This window comes from Chiloscyllium plagiosum, unplaced genomic scaffold, assembly GCF_037043375.1.
Source record: "Chiloscyllium plagiosum isolate Xiang-an unplaced genomic scaffold, Cpla_swu_hap1 HiC_scaffold_5, whole genome shotgun sequence".
Lineage (NCBI taxonomy): Eukaryota > Metazoa > Chordata > Chondrichthyes > Orectolobiformes > Hemiscylliidae > Chiloscyllium > Chiloscyllium plagiosum.
The window spans coordinates 44,084,815-44,096,862 of record NW_028270143.1 but is presented as its reverse complement, the minus strand read 5'-3'; the positions used below and the strand labels follow the sequence as shown (position 1 = coordinate 44,096,862).

Genomic DNA, 12,048 nt, shown 5'->3' with positions numbered 1-12,048 from the left:
CACGCCCGCGTCAACAATGCCCGGAGAACACGTAGCATTCCAGCAGCCTGTCACTCAGCTGTTTCCGTTCCACAGCAACTGGGGGCCACCTCACATTCCCTTTAGCTGCTCTCTGCATTGGGGTGCTAGGAGTTAGCAGACGGACTCATTAAACGACCTCGTAAGTAATAGCCCTCTGCACAAACAATCCAGCACACGCGGAATGACTCGTATAAGGATGGAAAGCAGTATATTGAAGGGACATAAAGGGATGAAAAGAGGTGAATAGAATGCAAATCAAAGGCGCAGACAAAAAGGGAATATTTTGAAAGATAGTTGGTAGGTAGCAAAGTGGAGAGGATGGAGTACTAAGATCTAGAGCAATGGACTTACCTGTGATTTGGTACTCTGATTCCATTTACTGTAGAAGGGAACGGTGCTCTGTTTCAATTTCCCAGCAAATGTTTAGTAAACAATATTTCAATAAAGGCACGGTTGCTCAGTGGTTAGCACTGCTGCCTCACAGCTACCAGGGACCTAGGTTTGATTCCAGCCTTGGGTGCCTGTCTGAGTGGAGTTTGCACATTCTCCCCGTGAGTGCGTGGGTTTCCTCCAGGTGCTCAGGTTTCCTCCCACAGTCCAAAGATATGGAGGTCAGGTGAATTGGTCATTATAAATTGCCCATAGTGTTAGGTGCATTAGGAAATGGGTCTGGGTGGGCTACTCTTCGGAGTGTCGGTATGGACTTGTTGGGCCAAATGGCCTGTTTCCACGCTATAGGGAATCTAATCTAAACTTGATTGCACCGAGCAGGACTGTGTTATAAGAGGTTTGTTTTAATGGCTGCCACAGACTGCACACAAAGAAGAACAGGCCTTTTGGCCCACTTTTTGCCACGATGCTGTCCTCTGTATTCCTCTTGTCAAAATGCTTCTTAAACATTGCTATTGTAATTGCTGCCACCCCCATCTATGGCAGCATGTTCCAGGCAGAGATAACTGGTAGAAGACACAGAGTAGTGGTGGAGGGTTGTCTTTCAAACTGGAGGCCTGTGACCAGTGGAGTGCGACAAGGATCGGTGCTGGGTCCACTATTTTGTATCATTTATATAAATGATTTGGATGTGAGCATAAGCGGTACAGTTTGTAAGTTTGTAGGTGACACCAAAATTGGAGGTGTAGTGGACAGCAAAGAAGATTACCTCAGATTACAACGGGATCTTGATCAGATGGGCTGAGAAGTGGCAGATGGAGTTTAATTTAGATAAATATGAGGTGCTGCATTTTGGGAAAGCAAATCTTAGCAGTACTTCTACACTTAAGGGTGAGTTCCGAGGAAGTGTTGCTGAACAAAGAGACCTTGGAGGGCAGGTTCATAGCTCTTTGAAAGTGGAGTCACAGGTAGATAGGATAGCGAAGAAGGCATTTGATATGCTTTCCTTTATTGGTCAGAGTATTGAGTACAGGGGTTGGGAGGTCATGTTGAGGCTGTACAGGACATTGATTAGACATTGATTATTGCATGCAATTCTGGTCTCCTTCTTATCAGAAAGATGTTGTGAAACTTGAAAGGGATCAGAAAAGATTTACAAGGATGTTGCCAGGTTTGGAGGATTTGAGCTATAGGGAGAGGCTGAACAAGCTGGGGCTGTTTTCTCTCGAGCATCAGAGGTTGGTGGGTGACCTTATAGAGGGTTACAAAATTATGAGAGGCATGGATAGGATAAATAAAGTATTTTCCCTGGGGTGGGGGAGTCCAGAACTAGAAGTCTTAGGTTTAGGGTGAGAGGGGAAAGATATAAAAGAGACCTAAGGGGAAACTTTTTCACGCAGAGGGTGGTGCATGTATGGAATGAGCTGTCAGAAGAAGTGGTGGAGGCTGGTACAATTGCAACATTTAAAAGGCATCTGGATGGGTATATGAATAGGAAGGGTTTGGAGGGATATGGGCCGGGTGCTGGCAGGTGGGACTAGATTAGGTTGGGATATCTGGTCCACGTGGACAGGTTGGACCGAAGGGTCTGTTTCCATCTTGTATATCTTTATGACTCTATGACTATGACAAGCCAGCTGGAACAACAAGTACAATTGCTTTTCTCTAAACATCTCCCCTTTCATGAAAAAGAAACAAAAATACACACACTATCAGAAAATACGGAGATATGGCATTGAGGGTGAGTTGGAGGTTTGGATTAGGAATTGGCTGGATGGAAGAAGACAGAGGGTAGTAGTTGATGGCAAAGTTTCTTCATGGAGTGCCGTCACTAGCGGTGTTCCGCAAGGATCTGTTTTGGGACCATTGCTGTTTGTCATTTTTATAAATGACCTGGAAGAGGGGTTAGAAGGTTGGGTGAGCAAGTTTGCGGATGACACGAAAGTCGGAGGAGTTGTTGACAGTGAGGAAGCATGTGGCAGGTTACAGCAGGATATAGAGAAGCTGCAGAGCTGGGCAGAAAGGTGGCAGATGGAATTCAATGTAGCTAAGTGCGAGGTGATTCACTTTGGGAAAAATAACAAAAAGATGGGGTACTGGGCTAATGGTCGGATACTTGGTAGTGTGAATGAGCAGAGGGATCTTGGTGTCTATGTACACAGATCTCTGAAAGTTGCCACCCAGGTAAATAGTGCGGTGAGGAAGGCATATGGCGTACTGGCTTTTATTGGTAGAGGAATTGAGTTCCGGAGTCCTGAGGTCATGATGCAGTTGTATAAGACTCTGGTACGGCCGCATCTGGAATATTGTGTGCAGTTTTGGTCGCCATACTATAGGAAGGATGTGGAGGCATTGGAACGGGTGCAGAGGAGGTTTACCAGGATGTTGCCTGGTATGAAAGGAAAATCGTATGAGGAAAGACTGAGGCACTTGGGGCTGTTTTCACTAGAGAAAAGAAGGTTTAGGGGTGACTTGATTGAGGTGTACAAGATGATTAGGGGGTTAGATAGGGTCGACAGTATGAACCTTTTCCCGCGAATTGAGTCGGGTATTACAAGGGGGCATAGCTTTAAATTAAGCGGGGGTAGATATAGGACTGATGTTAGGGGTAGGTTCTTCACTCAGCGAGTCGTTAGTTCATGGAATGCCCTGCCAGTAACAGTGGTGGACTCTCCCTCTTTATGGGCATTTAAGAGGGCATTGGATAGGTATATGGAGGATAGTGGGTTAGTGTAGTTTAGGTGGGCTTGGATCGGCGCAACATCGAGGGCCCAAGGGCCTGTACTGCGCTGTATTCTTCTATGTTCTATGTTCTATGTTCTATCATCTGCAATTGCTAATTATCGAAGTTTTACAGGAGATGAAAGTGGGTAACGCAGCTGATACTTTCAGTAAAGATGGGGAGTTGTCCCAAGCAGATAGTACGTCTCGGGGACTGTGAAGCGCCACAACAAGTATGGGAAGATGTTGCATGCAATAGTGAGAATCGTTGAGAATGAACCTTGGTGGGAGATGGATACAGAAACAGAAATAGAGTAAATGTGTGGTATAGAGAGAAGATAGTAGAACTGACTCTGACGGTCATTAACCTTCTTCCTATTGCTCTCGACATTCCTGCAGATGGCTGAGGGTGCTTTCAACTGAGTTGTATCCTCAGACCAGGCTAATGACCGTGACCTAGTGTCATGACTTTCACTGTTAGTCTTGGAGAAAAGGAGATTCCTCCTATTCACAACCTGGTTCAGCAGCACTGTATGACCCTGACCATAAAGTGAGGTGCGGATTTCCTCCAGGGCAAATGTCAGGAACATTCGAAGCAACTCTGGACTGAGAGTGTTTTTATGGTAGCACAGCAGGTTTTTAAAAATGGAGCATATGTGAGGGTTGCTAGTGGAATCTACTGAGTGGCAAGTTGTACAGGAAATGGGAATGGTAAGATGGGACAAAAATGAGGAATGATAAGGATGGGATAGACAATTAATGAGGTGGATTTGGTAAGATAAGGCAAAGAAACCCATTAGGCCTCATGATGAAGAATCCTTCTAAAAACACACAATTTCGACTCAGTCAAAAAAAATAAGGTTCAGCCCTATTTGCTTAATACCTAAGTCTGTTACACAAAGTACCTCAAGTGGCTGATATTATGTATTTTCTAAGAAGTAATATTAGACATAATAGAATCCTACATTCTACCCAACAGCAACTTTGCAGTTATTGTGTTGTTTAATTAATTACACCTTTTGAATGGTAATGATTGGAGGTGATGAGAGTCTCAACTGGAAAGTAAGTGAGCACTCCAGGTCACTGTTTTAGGGAAAGCCCACCATGTTATCTGCAATTCAGGACCTTGTGATGAAAGTACTGACCTGCGAGAGCTGCACGACCACAGGGAGGTAGTCACTGGTGAAGTGACACTAACCCAGTGGTCGACGCTAATAATGATGGGTGTTGTGGGATGGTGGTTTGTATGGGATTGTCCTGTAATTTCAATGATTGTCTGATGTTCTATCGTTTATCTCCAGGGATGTCATCTCTTTCTTATTTCTATATTTTTGATTGGCCAGCAATTTGGGAGACTGTCTGGAGTCTACTTTTGATGCTCTCTTTATTTGTGTGGCCACAGTGTGTTGGTGCCATTGACCTTGAGGTAGCTTTGAAGTCATTGGGAGCCAAGAAGTAATCCCTGCATGGGTTAATTTGTTGTGTTCCTCGCATGGTGAGATCACGGCAGTCACTGTATTAATACCAGTGCTGGCAGGATGTGGCTCTTTAACTGGGCATTAATATAGGATCCATTATGTTATGTGGCACCATCATGGTGCTAAATCGGTTAGATTTCAAACAGATCTAGCAACTCAATACCTAGCATCCGGGAAATGTTGTGGACCATCAACAACAGTCAAATTGTACACCAGAACAATCTGTAACCTTTTGGTCAAACATATCTTCCACTCAACCATTACCATCAAGCTAGGGGTCAACCCTGGTTCAATGGAGAGTGCAAGAGGGCATGCCAGAAGCATATCTAAAAGTGAGATGTCAATCTGGTGAAGCTACCAAACAGGATTACTTTGTGGCAAATAGCATATGCAGTGAGTGATAGACAGAGCTAAGCAATCTCATAACTAACGGATCAGATATAAGCTCTCCAGTCCTACTACATCCAGTTGTGAATGGTGGTGGACAACTAAACAAGTCTCCCTGGAGGAGACGGCTCCACAAATATCCCCACCTTAATGATGGAAGAGTTCAACACATCAGTGCAAAAGATAAGGCTGAAACATTTGCACCAATTTTCAGCCAGAAGTGCCAAGTGGATGATCCATCTCTGCCTCCTACAGTAGTGCCTAGTATCATAGATAACAATCTTCAGTCAATTTGATTCACTCCACATGATACCAAGAAACTGTTGAAATCACTGGGTACTGCAAAGGATATGAATCCTGACAACATTCTAGCGATAGTACTTATGTTCCAGAATCTGCCGCTCCCCTAGCCAATATCTTCTAATGCATTTACAACACTGCCATCTATCCAACAATGTGGACAATTGTAAAGGTATGTCCTGTAGACAAAAAGCAGGATAATTCCAACCCAGCCAATTCCCACCTATCAGTTGATCTCAATCATCAGCAAAGTGATGGAAGGTGTCATCAACAGTTCAATCAAACAGCATCTGCTTAGCAATAACCTGCTCAGTGATACCCAGTTTGGGTTCCACCAGGGCCACTTGGCTGCTGACCTCAATAAAGCTTTGATCCAAACACAGACAAAAGAACTGAATTCCAGAAGTGAGGTGAGAATAGCAGCTCTTGACATCAAAGCTGCATTCGACCAAGTTGATATCAAGGAACCCTGGCAAAACTTAAATCAATGGGAATCAAGAAACAAACTCTCTGCTGGTTGGTGTAATATCTGGAAGATAGTTGTGGTTGTTGGAGGTCAGTCATCTCAGCTCATGGACATCTGTGCAAGAGTTCCTCAGGGTTGTGTCTGAAACCCAATCATTTTCAGCTGCTTCATCAATGTTCTTCCCTCCATCATAAGTTCAGAGGTGGGGTTAGAGGTCACCAATGATTGCACAATGTTCAGCATAATTCGCAACTCTTCAGATACTGAATCAGTCCATGTCTAAATGCACAAAGATTTGAACTATTTCCAGGTTCGAGCTGACAAGTGGCAAATAACATTTGTGCCACACAAATACCAGGCAAAGACCATTCCAAGCAAATCACTGACCCTTGATATTCATCAGTGTTACCATCACTGAATACCCTATTAGCAACATCCTCAGGATTGCCATTAACAAGAAACTCAATTGGACTTACTATATAAATGCAATGGCTACAAAAGCAGGTCAGTGGCTAGGAATACAAAGCGAGTAACTCACCTCCTGACTCCCCAAAGCCTGTCCACCACCACAGCGCACAAGTCAGGAGTGTGGTGGAATATTCCCCATTTGCCTATATGAGTGCAGCTTCAACATATGCTTCTCAATATGAGGACAGGAGACTTCATTTCCACAGGGACAGTGCGGTGGTCACTCCTACCGATACGTCATAGACCGATGCATCTGCAGCCAGTAGATTGGTAAGGATGAGTTCAAGTATATTTTTCCGTCTTGTTGGTTCCCTTACTACCTGCCACAGAACCAGTCCAGCAGTTATGTCCTTTAGGAACCAACCAGATTGACCAGTGGTGCTGCTACCAAGCCATTCTAGGTGGTGAACATTGAAATTTCCCAACCAGAACATATTTTGCACATTAGTGCCCTCAGGGTTTCCTCCAAATGTTCATCATGGAGAAATTCTGATTCAACTGAGAGAGGGTGGTATGGTATGTGGTAATCAACAGGTTTCCTTGCCCGTGTTTTACCTGAAGTCACGAGACTTCACTAGGCCTGGAGTCATGTTGAGTACTCCCAGGGCAACTCCCTCCTGAATGTATACCATTGTGCTGCCACCTCTGATGGGTCTGTCCTGCTGGTGATTGTGTAACTGGGACGTTGCCTGTAAGGCTGTTGCATAACTTATCTGTGAGACACCTCTCTCAACTTTGGCACAACCCCCCAGATGTTAACAAGGACTTTGCAGGGCCAACAGGGCTGTTTCTGCCATTGTCTTTACTGGTGCCTAGGTCCAGTTTCATTTATTGAAACTTTGTAGCAATTGATACAACTGAGTGGCTTGCTTGGTCATTTTAGAGGGCAGTTTAGAGTAAATCATATTGCTGTGAGTGTGGAGGCACATGTAGGCCAGTACTGAGCCAGATGGTTTCTTCTGACAATCGTTTCATGGTCATCAATAGATTCTTAATTCTTCATTTTTTTAAATTGAATTAAAATTCCAGCTTCTGTCATAGCGGAATTCAAAAACCATTTGAAGTTTCTGGACTAATAGTCTTGCAATACTACCACTAGACTACCATCTTCTGTCTATTGGCAAATTATAACTCAGAGGGAGAAAGTCACTCAAATCTTTCCAATAGAATTTAATATATATTCAGTACATTTTTCACTTACTCTGCTGGTGCAGTTAGATGGCTAGGAAGTGATATATTTTACTTTAGTTTGGCACAGATGTCCTGGGCACCGTAGCAAACTGCATTTATAGAATGAAATACTAATAATATTCTTCCTCCACCCAAAAAAGTACAGTTTGGCTTAATCATCTTCCACATAGGCAGTATACAGTTTTCAGTGCGCCCCCCCCCCCAATGCAAATTAATTAAAATAGGCTGGTATCAGGTATAAAGGGAGTGTCGTATAAGGAAATGTTGAGTATGTTGAGCCTATACACATTGGTATTTGGAATGAGAGACAACGTTATTGAAACATGTAAGATTCGTGGGGAAAGGTTGTTTCCCTTGTGGGAGAGTCCAGGACCAGATAGCATAATCTCAGAATAAGTGATTGCACATTTTAGACAGAAATGAGGAAGACTTTCAGCTCTCAGAGACTTATGAACCTGTGGAATTCTTTACTCCAGAGGGCTGTCGCAGCTGGGCCATTAAACATATTCAGGCATGAGATAGACAGAATTTTTAATCAATAAGGGAATCAAGGATTGTTTGGAAAAGTTGAGGATTATCAAATCAGCCATGATCTTATTGAATAGCAGAGAAGAATTGATGGGCTAAATGGCCTCCGTCTGCTCCTACATCTATTAATATTATAGTTACATTACTTATTGCTGTTTGGCTTGACATATTACATTCTTGGTGTCGAAACTGACTCCAGCTTTTTGGAAGAATGTTTGAAGTTACGAAGGTCAACTTGTAAGTCATGATCTGTAGCTGAGTGTTCAGAACAGACAGAACCTGTATTGTGGGGCTCTCCACTCTCTCCTTTAGTCAAGAATTCCCTACTATGCAGCACCAGGTATACAAGTATAATCTGCTGGGGCATACTGAAGAACTACACCAGATCAATCTCAATACCCAAGTCACATCATTGGCAGTCCAATAGCCTGATAATTGCTCAGGCAGTCTGTGTCAGGTATTATACCTCTTCTCTTTCAATGCAAGCTTTCCTCATATGTGTGAATAGTCATGTCTCCAAGAATTCATCCCTGAATTCATCTCTGTAGATGAAGAACAGAGGCTGGTGCCACATCAGCTTTGGCAGCCAGGGCTACTTGGTATATGGATGTTATAGGTGCTTCCCAGGAATCCATGCATACTGCTGAAAGATCCATTTTTGATGGCCATCAATCAATTATACACAGATGGGATGGAAACACTCCTTGTTGATGAAGGCTGCTGCCTTGTCTGATGACCATGTGCTTGCACACAAGGGAATCCAATGATCACCCCAAACCAATAACTCTCCTCACCTGACTGCCTTGGTCAGTTTGCTCATGCAGTAATTAGTGGCTCACTTTAGCCTAGCATTAGTCATCTCCTCCTTGTTGCAATGGTTTGCAGCCTGGAAGAGCCCACAAAAATCTCCATTGATGTGGTTCTGTTCGCCGAGCTGGGCATTTGTGTTGCAGACGTTTCGTCCCCTGTTTAGGTGACCTCCTCAGTGCTTGGGAGCCTCCTGTGAAACATTTCTGTGTTGTTTCCTCTGGCATTTATAGTGGTTTGTCTCTGCCGCTTCCGGTTGTCAGTTCCAGCTGTCCGCTGCAGTGGCCGATATATTGGGTCCAGGTCGATGTGTTTGTTGATAGAATCTGTGGATGAGTGCCATGCTTCTAGGAATTCCCTGGCTGTTCTCTGTTTGGCTTGTCCTATAATAGTAGTGTTGTCTCAGTCGAACTCATGTTGCTTGTCATCTGCGTGTGTGGCTACTAAGGATAGCTGGTCGTGTCGTTTCGTGGCTAGTTGGTGTTCATGGATACGGATCGTTAGCTGTCTTCTGTTTGTTCTATGTAGTGTTTTGTGCAGTCCTTGCATAGGATTGCAGTCCTTGCAAGAACAGACAACAAGACTGGGAACGTATCAACAAAGACTGCATACTCAAACTACTGGACCTGTGCCTCACAACACACTTCATGTTCAACAACCAAATACATGAACAAATCAAGGGCACACCCATGGGCTCACCCATCTCTGGACTCATAGCAGAAGCTGTAATGCAAAGACTAGAACAAACAGTCCTACAGCAAATTCAACCCAAACTCTGGGTCAGATATGTGGATGACACCTTTGTAGTCATTAAAAGAACAGAAATAGAAAACACACACCGGATCATCAACGCCACACTCACAGGAATCAGATTCACTAGAGAGGAAGAAAAGGATAACCAACTCCCATTCCTAGACATGATGGTACAGAGAACACTGAATGGAGAATTCACCAGGAGATCCATACACACAGACCAAGTCCTGAACTACGAAAGCAACCACCCCAATACACACACAAGAAGTTGCATCAAGATACTGTTCAAAAGGGTCACAACACACTGCAGCACACCAGAACTGCAAAAAGAGGAAGAAGAACAACTCTACAATGTATTCGCCAAAAATGGATACCCCCGCAATTTCATCAACAGATGCCTAAGGGAAAGACAACAGAATGAGGACATGCCATAACCCAAAGGACGAGCCACGTTACCATGCGTCAAGAACATTTCTGAACTGACAGCCAGACTACTGCGACCACTAGGACTCATAACAGTACACAAACCAACAGCCACTCTCAGACAACAACTCACCAGGACAAAGGATCCGATACCCAGCAGGAGCAAAACCAATGTAGTGTACAAAATCCCATGCAAGGACTACACAAAACACTACATAGGACAAACAGGAAGACAGCTAACAATCCGTATCCATGAACACCAACTAGCCACGAAACGACACGACCAGCTATCCTTAGTAGCCACACACGCAGATGACAAGCAACATGAGTTCGACTGAGACAACACTACTATTCTAGGACAAGCCAAATAGAGAACAGCCAGGGAATTCCTAGAGGCATGGCACTCATCCACAGATTCTATCAACAAAAACATCGACCTGGACCCAATATACCGGCCACTGCAGCAGACAGCTGGAACTGACAACCGGAAGCGGCAGAGACAAACCGCTGTAAATGCCAGAGGAAACAACACAGAAGTGCTTCACAGGAGGCTCCCAAGCACTGAGGATGTCACCTAGACAGGGGACGAAACATCTGCAACACAAATGCCCAGCTCAGCGAACAGAACCACAACAACGAGCACCCGAGCTACAAATCTTCTCACAAACCTTGAATCTCCATTGATCTTGGAGTGAGCTGGAGGCTTAGATACTGAGAGGCATGGAGATATTCATGTGCATTAAGTGTCCACTAAACCTTATGGTTCTACTTCATCCTGAATTATGACACAAAACTAGGTGATGGCTTCCCTGAAGAACCTTGGTCTGCACTGACCGTGTTCCTTGTGCACCTGCAGATCATTGAACCATGCCTGCTAGATTGACTCCATGGGATAGGCTATTCTTTATTTGGGGGCCCCTTCTGTGTTGTGCTTCTTTTGTGCCCTTCCTTGGTGTGTCCATGTGGAGTATGGTCCTCTTGCTACACCTGCTGGGGCCTAGAAGTACCTCCATGACGTTTTGTTCTGCCCCCCTCAAAGCGGGTGTAGGACTTTCCATGAAGACTGGGGTGCATCAATCCCAAACTAAGTGGGATCTATCCGTCGCACCACCCTCCTACTAACCCCATGAGAGCAAATGCCTGTGTTCCTTGCAGAATGCTCCCCATCCCACTAGTACTGCATTCAGCACCCACCTACATCCTGTTAATGCTGTCAGCTTCATGTATAACCACATCCATTTCTTGCTTCCACTATTAGGGTCCTGGAGATAGGGGTGCCAACAGTGCTAATTGTGGGGTCCACCGCTTACTGGCAGCAAACAGCAATTGGAGGACATTCTGAGTCATTCTGCAATTGTGCCCCGTAGATACCAAGTCATTAATCCGTGAAAGTCAATGGTGCTGATACTGATCCTTGGGGGATTCCCACTTACCGAGGTCCAAAAAAGCAACAGCAACACTATGTTCAGCCAACTTCATGTTTATCTTGCCACAATCCCTTTCATTCTTTGGGCTTCACCTAAAAAAACCTATCATGTGGTTCTTTAATAAATGCCTTTTGAAAGTCTAACAAAAGCCATATCTATTAATGCTCTTTGTTATTTCATCAAACTTTTCAAGTTGATTAAACACAATTTGCATTTAACAAACCCATATTAACATTTCAGATGAGATAAGATTCCCCTACAGTGTGAAAACAGGTCTAGGCCCAACAAGTCCACATCAACCCTCTGAAGAGCAACCCACCCAGAACAATTCTCCTACATTTACCCCTGACTAATGCCCCTAACGCTACAGGCAATTTGGAATGGCTAATTCACCTAACCTGCACTTTGGGAGGAAACCAGAGCACCCCCACACAGACACTGGGAGAATGTGCAAACTCCACACAGACAGTTGCCTGAGGCTGGAATTGAACCCCAGGTCCCCGGCTCTGTGAGGCAGCAGTGCTAACCACTAAGCCACCATGCCTAACTAATCTGCTCTTATTTGGGATACCTTGATGTGAAGGTACCAGTGTTGGACTGGGGTGGACAAAGTCAGAATTTAGATGACACCAGGTTATAGTCCAACAGGTTTATTTGAGATCACAAGCTTTCAGAGCACTGCTCCTTC

At 44.4% G+C, this 12,048-nt stretch overlaps 1 long non-coding RNA gene across 1 annotated transcript in view; it reads left to right on the top strand.

The window, feature by feature from the left end:
* Positions 1 to 136: 136 nt before the first annotated feature.
* Positions 137 to 12,048, top strand: part of LOC148149916 (uncharacterized) — a 56,665-nt gene continuing 44,753 nt past the window's right edge. The window contains exon 1 of the long non-coding RNA XR_015757100.1: positions 137 to 160. This is a non-coding gene — a long non-coding RNA (uncharacterized LOC148149916). The remainder of the gene's footprint in view (positions 161 to 12,048) is intronic.